We start from the raw sequence: 10,250 nt of genomic DNA, 5'->3' as shown, positions 1-10,250 counted from the left end.
TTGTTTTGACCAAAAATAAAATAATAATAATGAATAAAATAAATATGTCAATGATAAAAATTATATTTTATTACATTATGAAGGCTGACACTACTTACATTTTCAATAGATTTATGGTATTTTCATGCTCTTTAAGTAATTTTGTTTAACATCACCAAAGGAAAGATCAAAGGTTATTTACAGTCAGCATTTGAGTGCACAGTAAAGTCTATTTGCATTAACTATCAAATTGATTAAAGATTTTTAGATTCAATTGTAGGGCCTGTGATTAAATGACTCTATAATTGTCTTATGGCAAGAAACCTTTACAATTTGATGGTTTAAAAACACTTAGAACTAGTTTCATGTTGATTTCTTTAAATTGCATTTACTTTTCATAGTTAAACTTTGTTTCTTTAATTAATGATAGATAGTTTGCAAAGTAATTTTCAATGGGTAAGTTAGAAACTAGGTCTTTCATATATTTTTCATTACACTTTATAAATTTACAAATTTTGATTAATGATTAACTAATGGAATTCTATTTAAAATAAAATAAAAATCTAACACCTCTATCCCTCCCTCGCTCCCCTACCCCCCAACACCACCTCAATCATTTCCCATGTTTTAAAGATCCTAGTTACAGGTGCGTGCACATTCCTAATAGAGAGAATGCATGTGCTTCATAATGGCAAGAATGCATGTGCTTCCTAATGGCAAGAACACATGCACATTCCTAGTAGCAGGAACACATATGGGTTTTTATCATTAGAAACATGTGCACATTTTTAGTGCCAGGAATGTGCATACAATTTTTTGAAATTAATTTTTTTACATGGAAAGAAAGTTAGTGCACAATGAGTTGCTTCAAATATAGGTTTGAAATCACAAACCTAGTGGTTTGCACTGCAAATACATGAAAACAACAATTTTCAAGAAAACACATATATCTCTCTATTTTTTACATTATTTTTTATAGGCTAGACAAATTTCTTTTCCATGAAACTACAAATACATATAGAGTCATCTATGTAGATTCTAAATATATAACTTTTTTAAGTTAATAGTTTTACTATTTTTAATACATTTTTCTCTGAACATATATCAAAATCTTAAAATGCATCCCTCATTTATTTCTACTATAATTTTTTTGGCTTTAACCATTTGTATATATATATATATATAGCACTAGAGGACATTAAGACCTACAATCTATATTCAAAAGAATGTTTGATAATATTCAAATTCTTTTAGATTGCACTTAAAGAATTCTTTATAATTTCAAGGATATAATCACTTTCATAAGTTTAAAAATATATATAAATTAAAATTATAAATTTTGAAAATTTAGTTGTGCATAAGAACAATGTATTGTCTACAACTCTACAAACTTTTGTAGCAATATTATGAATTTTTGTGGCAATATTATGAATTTTTGTAGCAATTTTTTGCATGAAAATAACATACCAATGTTAAGTAAATCAAAATTCACATAGTCAGACACAATTTCTATAAATACCAGTATAGATACATTTTAACTACGGATCTACCAAGAGCCGAGAGGGATCAAATCTCAAACTTACAAAAAGATTTACAAGTCAATTAATCCCTTTTAGTGCTTGATAAAATGTAATTAAGATAAATCTATAGTGATCATTTTTCATTGTTTAAATTGTATTTTTTGGTATTTTATCATCATTAATATTTTATATTAAAAATTGAATGAGTTACACATTTTCCTCTTATTAAGAAGTATTTGAGTACGTGGCATACTTACACATGCCCCTCATACTTGATTGTAGAATGAGCCTCTCGGCTCAATCAATTATATGTTCAAAAACTTAATTCATTACATTTCACATTTTTACACCATCTTCAAATTAATTGTGTAAGTACCTTTAGTCATCCCTCTAATTTAAGAAACAATTGATTTGCAAGTTTGCATTGCTACTAATGCATCATGAGAAACCATCATTAATTTACACCCACCCTACTATAAAACACTATATATCAATCATAGTGCATTATAAAATAATTTGACATATTGATTTCAATTCTATATTGAAGTTTTGAATAAATTCTATATTGAAGTTTTGAATAAATGGCGATTGGGTGTATAGTTAAGACACTCTTTAAAATTAAATTCACTTAAACCATCTCCCATAAAAATAAAAATATAAAAAAATTGATACATTAAAATTAATGATTTCATTATTAGATTAAAAACTAAATTAATTATTTAAATAAAAATGAATAACTAAACTCAGAGTAGTTCAATCGAAATAAAGTGTTGTGCGCACGAAAGTTAGAGGTTGGAATCCTCCTAATTCATTGTACCTCTAGAAAACGGGCATACATAGATTAGACGAGTTTAGTTCAATCATAAAGTGTTGTGCGCACGAAAGTTAGAGGTTGAAATCCTCCTAATTCAGTGTACCTCTAGAAAACGGGCATACATAGATTAGAAGTTAGAGTGGAGGTAAAATAAAATAAAAATATATTCATTTTTAATGATTTAGTACAATAAATTTATTAACATTATAAGCAAATTTAAACAAATTTAATTCATGGAAACAACTATTATGAAATTAATTTAACTATGCTAAAAATTGAAATAAATTATATGACGTATTTATGTCAAACATAAAATAAAACATAATAGGAAACACATAATATCCAAAAATAATCTAAATAATATAGAATTAAAATACACATATTAAAAGCTTACTGATTTTAAAAATGAAATGAAATGTGTATATATTGAAATATAAACATAAATTATTAAAAAACTCATATAAATAATATAGATTATCAGAGAATTATATAATAAGAAATATTAGCAAAGTCAATATAAACAAACGTGTCTTATTTAAAAAATAAACCTATAATGAATAATTATAAATTCCATTTTGATTTTGTGAAAGGAAGTTATTTTAATTTTTAATATTTTATTTTTAAAAAAGAAAATTTTACAAGTTTTTATTAAAAAAAAAAACAAAAATTGGAATTTTTAATATTTAATTGATTTTAATTTTAAATTCAATTTAAGTAATTGAAAAATAAAATTATTTTGGAATATGTTGAAAAATATAACAGATTAAATTCATAATAAATATTTCCTATAATGAATTCGAGGCTTTTTGTTTAATCCAAACATTCAGTAAATCACCGTCAACCATTAACTAAGGAACCAGATGAATCAGCTGCAGTATATCGTTACTACCATCTACTGGTGTGTAGTGTATATATATTTACAGTAATGCACCTCTTCCTTGGACAGTAGAATCCACCTCTTCAGTCTGGAGTTCACAGTGAAAGTAGAATGCACCTCAGGTGGCTTATATGCTGCATTCAATTACACTTTTTTTAATCCAATCTGTGTTTTCACGATCCGGAGGTTTTGGTCGTCAAATATTTGCCAAGCTGCACTCCGGTAGTCAAATATCTGCCAAGCTGCACTCAGAGAGCTTGAAATGTAGAAAGAAAGAAAATTCTTTTAACGTCCACGAGGCTAAAGATAGTTTATGGGACAGATTACTTCTTCATCTACTTGATTCTGCATTTTTCTGTGAAGCCTCACAATAAATGTATTTTGTCTTTTTTCTGTGAATCCTCACAATAAATGCTCTCAGCTTCTCGACAACCCCTCTCTGTGAAGCCTCACAATAAATGCTTCCAACTTCTAGTCTGTGAAGCTTGACAATAAATGTTCCCAGCTTACCTGAACAAACCCCTAGCTAAATAGATTATCCTCACTAAATAAATTATCAGAAGAGCTAGCTGCCAGCCAATCTACTTAACTTTCCCTGTTATCTTTAAAAACCTCACACAACCCCTTTTTATGTGAAGCCTCACAATAAATGCTCCCCACTTAGCTGAACAAACCCCTAGCTAAATAAATTATCCTCACTAAATAAATTATCAGAAGAGCTAGCCGCCAACCTATCTACTTAACTATCCTTGTTATCTTTAAAAACCTCACATTTTAAAATGAAACTTTCCATATTTTCTCACATTCTAAAACATGAATAAAACATTTGTTACATTATCTCACTCTAAGCTTAAATATATGATACTAATACGCATATCCTAGTTTTTTGTGCGTGCAGAGCTCTTTGGAATTAGGTATTGAGCTAATAGGCAGATTTTCATAACAGATTTTCTTTACTTTTTCTGGATCATTGATCCAACCAGCTGCATTTCTTTGTAAACCAGTTATACCAACTGTACAATTTTGTTCAGTCCATCCACCGAGCCCCATATTTCCTGAGCTAATAAACTGAGATTTGGAATAATGTACATTAATATCGAGGTATTTTGCACGTCCTAAAATGTCAATTCAATTTATGATTCAGGGGCGAAATTTTTCAATGGCTGACCGTTAGGGCACTCCAGAGTTGTGACTTAGGCAAATTTGAGTCCAGAAATTTTACAATTTTGTGTTCCGAACTTTACCAATTCGATCTGAACCCATTTTTTGACCCCTAAATTGGCCTGACAATGAATGAAAACTGTGGAAAATTCTCAAACACAAAATTGGCAATTTCAGAATCTATTGGGAAATGGCCCCAAACGATAACCTGCATCACATATGACAGTGGACCGTACAGTATCAGTCTCCATCGTTGATTTCAATAAAGAGATAATAACGAGGGAAATTCACAGAGCTTGCCCTTTACTGCCAAATGCTAAATGTACGAAGCATTTCATGAATATTTGGGCCAAAATCAACTATGAGTAATGTTATCGATGCAATGGCTAATTTGGTAATGTCATCGGAAAAGAAAATATCGTAACCAGAACCTGTCAAAACATTAAAAAATAATAAAGGGTGAAGATAAGTTCATGTGAGAAAACAGGACAGGCTCCATGTGTCTTGTTTAAGCAATTTGTTAGCCATGCAAATCTGTAGCCTCGGAAGAACAAGGTGATTAAACTTGCTGAGTTAGCCAGCTTTTGTTTTCTTCAATGGCTACCTTGACACATGGCTGTAGTATGTACACGCGCCCCACTAGATTTTACAGGTAAGAGACACGTCAGGCAAGCGATTTTCCCTAGAGCAGATGGCATGCACCAACTACCCATTTGCCTTTGAAGATTTTTATAAATACTTCACAATCTCAGATTACTCTACTTGTGAATTGACCCATCACTGAACTGAAGAAGCAACGATCAACCTGTTATCTATATTTTTGCTGAAATATTGTTTGTGATTGTCATAAGAATTTCTTGGTGTACTAATTGTCATTTATTCGTCATGGCTTCTCATGATCAGGCACAGCAACAAGTGCAGGGGCTGATGCAGAAGATACAGGAGAACGCTCCCAGTGCCCAGCAGGTTATGAAGATGATGGCCGCCATTACTGTAGGAGGGGCACTGTTGCTCTTGGCTGGAATTACCCTTACAGGGACTGTGGTAACTCTGGTTGTTGCAACTCCTGTGCTGATTTTCTTTAGCCCAGTATTGGTGCCTGTTGGGACTGTTCTGCTTCTCACCACCATTGGTTTTCTGTCTGCTGGGGGATTTGGAATTGCTGCCCTCTCCTCACTTTCATGGATTGTTAACTACATGAGGGGAAAACACCCACCTGGTGCTGATAAGGTCGACTATGCACGCCAACGCATCGCCAGCAAGGCCAAAGATGTCAAGGACCGAGCCGGGGGTTATATGCAGAACAAGGGTGAACAGGCCACCCAAGGGGGGTCCTGATCATATTTCATAATGTTTTTACATCCTGGCCCATGTTAAATATTATAGTTAGCAATGTTTCTAAGTTTAAGATGTCCAGCTGCTGCAAATATAAATTAGATTATTGGTCCAACAATATGTTCTTAGTATTAGAGGCAGCTTTTAGTTTGGGGTCATTTCAAGAGTGTTGTTATAGGTTTGGATAATTTAGTCAATGTTTCTTCATGTGAAGAAGATCATGGATGGAATGAGTTGTCGCTTTCAGTCACAGAACGTCACTCATCAGTCATCATCCATCTGCTCTTCACAATGTGCTGCTGTTTCTTTTAATGGTATTCTCGATGTCATCATGAATTGATCTTGATCAGCTTTAGCATGGTAATTATTGAGAGGTCACAGGTCTCTTTCTTGTTGCTTTGTATTTTTGTTCATTGCCCTGCTGCTACTGTGAGGGCAGGGATATAATTCTCTCAAGGTATCTTTCTGATATGGCCAAGTTTATGTCCATCACAACTACAGATAGCTTATTGCTTGTTGTGCTCAGATAGTTGTTTAGATTGGTTTATTGGCCAGCTGCAATAATCCCATACCCTACAATGTTTCATCTTTCCACAGGCTATTATCAAGAACATTCTCTGTTATAAATTTTTCCACCAGGCTATTATCAAGAACATTCTCTGTTATAAATAAATAAATGTACAGCATGATCAAATATCTTAAATATAGTATGCTTTTTCCCTTCACAAAAATATTTTCATCCTTTCCTGGTAAGGATGGTAAGGAATCTTAAAAAAATGTTTTCATCTTTCCTCATCTTTCCTGGTAAGTAATCTTAAAATAATGTTTTCATCTTTCCTGGTAAGTAATCTTAAAATAATGTTTTCATCTTTCCTGGTGAGGAATCTTAATAGCAGGATCAAATATCTTAAATACAGTATACTTTTTCCCTTCCAAAAAATGTTTTCTAAGCACCAGATTTTTCTTCTTATTTAAGGGAGTCTTAAATATAATATTATATAAGATATTATATAAGAGTTATAAAAGTATTAATTTAATATTTATGTTTAACAATATTGTCGAATATTATATTTTAGAATATTATATATATATATATATATATATATATATATATATATAAATTTTAAAAGGGTGCAAGATTAGCCGAGTATTCCTCAAATATTATTATGGTATTTTAAAGTACTATACTTATTAGATGAGTGCTGTCAGAGGATTATCTCATTTTTATTTTATTTAAAAGAGTGCGAGATTGGATGCCGGATATTTTTATTTTTATTACGTTTTATATTAAATATGGTCATTAATATATTATATTATTACGTATTACTTATACTATATAAGGATAGATGTTGTTGTGATGTGAGATGGAAAGAAATATTGTAAATAGATGTTTAATGTCACTAAAGATCTAATATTATGATAAATTGTGTTTATCTAGCGTTATTTTCATTTTATTTTTTTTAATATTAGAGTGAAAGTTACAGAATTTATTTTTAAGTTTCTTTAATATTTCATTATGTAAATTTTATTGCATTCTGTATATATTTTAATACATCCTATCCTGGATATATTCTGTATTATATTTTAATACATCCTATCCTGGATATATGGATATACAGGTTATACCCTTATTACATGGTATATTATATATGTTAAAGGGTGTCACAGTGGATTGTCGAATCATCATAGGTTTTAAAATTAATTATTTATATTATTAATAAATTTCTTATTTTGTTAAATTTTGATTGACAATATCATCATCCTTATTTTATTATATTATATCAGTGGACGAAGTTGATATTAATCATCATCTTTATTTTATTATATTATATTGTACCATGATACAATTTTTATTATATATAAATTTTATATCAGGATTATTGATGAAGTTTTATTGAACTATTAATGGAAAATGTAAGATTGGATTATGAATATGTTTAAATATATATATTTATATTATGTATAAATTTTATTAAGTGATATATGTTTTATTATTTTGTATTGTGTGGCACTGAAAGTTTAATATAAAAGTAAAAATAAAAAATAAATATAAAAAGAAGTTTAGATGATTTAAAAAAGAAATTCAAAAGTTTACCTTTCAAAACAATTTTGATTTAATATAAAAGTAAAAATATGAAATAAATATAAAAAACAGTTTAGATGATTTAAAAAAGAAATTTAAAAGTTTACCTTTCAAAAAATTTGATTCCTGGCATATAATTGGTCTATTTTTTTTTAAATAAGTTATAATTTGATTCCCGGCATATAATTGGTCTATTTTTTTTAAATAAGTTATATTTTAATACCATGATTTAAATATATATATATATATATATATATTTAAATAAGTTATATTATATTAAAAAAAAATTGAAAAATTTCAAAGAAATTTGATTTATATAGTTGGTTTAATAATCTTTTAAATATGTTATATTTCACATGAATAGATTTTTATTTATAGATTTTTATAAATAAAAATAGTAAAAATAATAATTTTTTAAATAGGTTATATTTCACATGAATACCATTAGTCGATATCATAGAATTTTATTTATAGATTTTTATAAATAAAAATAGTAAAAATAATAATAATGTATAATTTTTACTTTTATTATTAATTTTTTTTATATTTTTTATTTTGATTTAGTCAAAATGTTTACACTGGACATTATGAAATCTCTTTATTTGTTTATTTTTTGATTTAGTCAAAATGTTTACTAGAAGAAGTCGATATCATAAATTTTATAAATAAAAATAGTATTATTTTTTTGACTTAGTCAAAATGTTTGACAGAAGTCGATATCATAGATTTTTATAAATAAAAATAATAAAAATTATAATTTTTATTTTTATTATTATTATTTTTTTGACTTAATCAAAATGTTTGTTTTTTATTATAAAACAAGACATTACAACATCTCTTTATTTATTTATTTATTTTAAAAGTCAAAGCAATGGCCAAGGGTCTCCAAGATGCAAAAACACGACCTTCAAAAGGGACATATAGATGCTCCCGTCTCTTGGCTTTCTAATAATCTTAATTTATCTATTTTTTTGAAAGTCAAAGCAGTGCTAAAGGGTCTCCAAGATGCAAAAGCACAACCTTCAAAAGCAGTGCTTAATGACATATAGATGCTCCCGTCTCTTGGCTTTCTAATAACCTTAATTTATTTATTTTTTTGAAAGTCAAAGCAGTGCTAAAGGGTCTCCAAGATGCAAAAGCACAACCTTCAAAAGCAGTGCTTAATGACATATAGATGCTCCCGTCTCTTGGCTTTCTAATAACCTCATTGCCGTTATAGAACCAATCTATAACCAATCTTTAGCCTACTGGTGTTTCTTGTCAGCCTCTCTCTCATAGCCTATGTCTGGACATGACAACATTTCTACATCTTTTTCATACTGACATCTTCTATATTAAAATGGAGAGCATTTTTTGACCCAATAATAGGATTGAGAAAAGGATTAATAGGGTGGAAAGCTTATTTTGGTCTTGAAAATAATTGTAAAACAGTAAACCTCGTAATGTGGGATAAAAAGAAGTTCCTCTTTGAAATTTTAGTCACTCCTGTTATCTTATATGGCTGTGAGGTTTGCGGTTGCAGAATCTCAAGAGAATCGTGGAGAAAGATTGAGCAAATCCAGAAGCGTTTTATAACTTATAACCTGAAAATTAAAAGTAATACACCCTATCCTATTCTCCTTATAGAAGCAGGTCTTTCCCCTATTGAGAGCCTAGCTATGATTAGGTTTCTGTTGTACAAGCACAAACTCAATAACATAGATGATCATAGACTTCCTAAGCTAACTTTAAATTCCAGCCAAAACCACCTAAGGCTCAATGGGGGGTGGCATAAAGACACAAGGACGTGGTTAAACTATTGGGAGATCAACGAGAATAATGCATTGCAAAACATAAATAACATTAAAGATATTGTTACTTCTAAGTTCAAAGATAAATGTGGTGTGAGAAAGATTTAGCGGCTAAAAGAAAATTAAGTTATTATAAGAAGGTCATCAACCCCACCCTAGAAGATCACAAGTATCTCTCTATTTTAACTAGCTCAAAGAAGAAAATTAATATAGCAAAGATTAGAACAATTTTTCATGAGCTCCATAGTGAAACAAGTGGTTGGGCAGTTCTTAAAACGCCATGGATGGAAAAGATCTGCCGTTAATGTGAGAATAGGAACATCAAAGATGAAAACCACTTCCTCTTAGAGTGCCCTGCATACAACCACATTAGATCTCAGTTTCACAATCTTTGTTACAATACTGACCTTCCTAGCCTTTTACAATGTCAATATTATAGTGAGCTCGGGAGGCTTCTTTCCAAGCTTTTTGAGCATAGGAATAAAATCTTAAATCAAAATAAATAATTTGTTTCTTTAGGTCCGATAGACCAATGTTTGGTCTCAGTGGACGTTAACCACCATCATTATCATCAATAATAATAAAATAACAAAAATAAAAAATAATAATCCAATTTAATTCCATATAATTTTGTTTTATTAATAAAATTATATACCAAAAAATATATTATTATCACATTAAAAAAAATTCA

At 29.4% G+C, this 10,250-nt stretch overlaps 1 pseudogene; it reads left to right on the top strand.

The window, feature by feature from the left end:
* Positions 1-5,098: 5,098 nt before the first annotated feature.
* LOC149257619 (oleosin G pseudogene) lies at positions 5,099-5,863 on the top strand (annotated as a pseudogene).
* Positions 5,864-10,250: the final 4,387 nt, after the last annotated feature.

This window comes from Pinus tabuliformis, chromosome 6, assembly GCF_031772625.1.
Source record: "Pinus tabuliformis cultivar Carrire ecotype Pingquan chromosome 6, CPIR1, whole genome shotgun sequence".
In the NCBI taxonomy this organism is placed as follows: domain Eukaryota; kingdom Viridiplantae; phylum Streptophyta; class Pinopsida; order Pinales; family Pinaceae; genus Pinus; species Pinus tabuliformis.
Note: the sequence above shows the minus strand (reverse complement) of the source record. Positions and strands in the feature narration are given on the sequence as shown.